Raw genomic sequence first — 446 nt, 5'->3', positions numbered from 1 at the left:
ACCAAGTCTTTCCTTAGACAGAACCTTTCTAGACATGTATTCTCACTTCATTGCATTTTTCCAATAGTCCATAAATCTTATTTTTTGTAAGTAAAACATTTTTACTAAAACTAACCTTTTAAAATAAGATCATTAAGCTAGACTTATCATTTTTAAAGTAACTCAATTTAAAAAAAATCAATAATTTTAAATCAATACTTTTAAATCAATATTTTTTAAGTAAATCTTACCATTTTAAAGTAAGTTCACTTAACTAAGATTCAACATTTTTAAATCATTTTACCATCTAAGACTTCATAACACTTTAAGTTTATAAAGTCAAGACTTTTAGGTAAATCTCATTATTTCAAGTATACTACTAAAACAAATTTTCATGAACATCTTAACACCTCCTAATTTTTAGGAAAAAACCTCAAGGGTTAGTAAGTGTTAATTTCATAGTCATG

The sequence above is a fragment of the Lupinus angustifolius genome, chromosome LG01 (genome assembly GCF_001865875.1).
Source record: "Lupinus angustifolius cultivar Tanjil chromosome LG01, LupAngTanjil_v1.0, whole genome shotgun sequence".
NCBI lineage: Eukaryota > Viridiplantae > Streptophyta > Magnoliopsida > Fabales > Fabaceae > Lupinus > Lupinus angustifolius.
The sequence above is the reverse complement of the archived record's forward strand: the minus strand, read 5'-3'. Positions refer to the sequence as shown.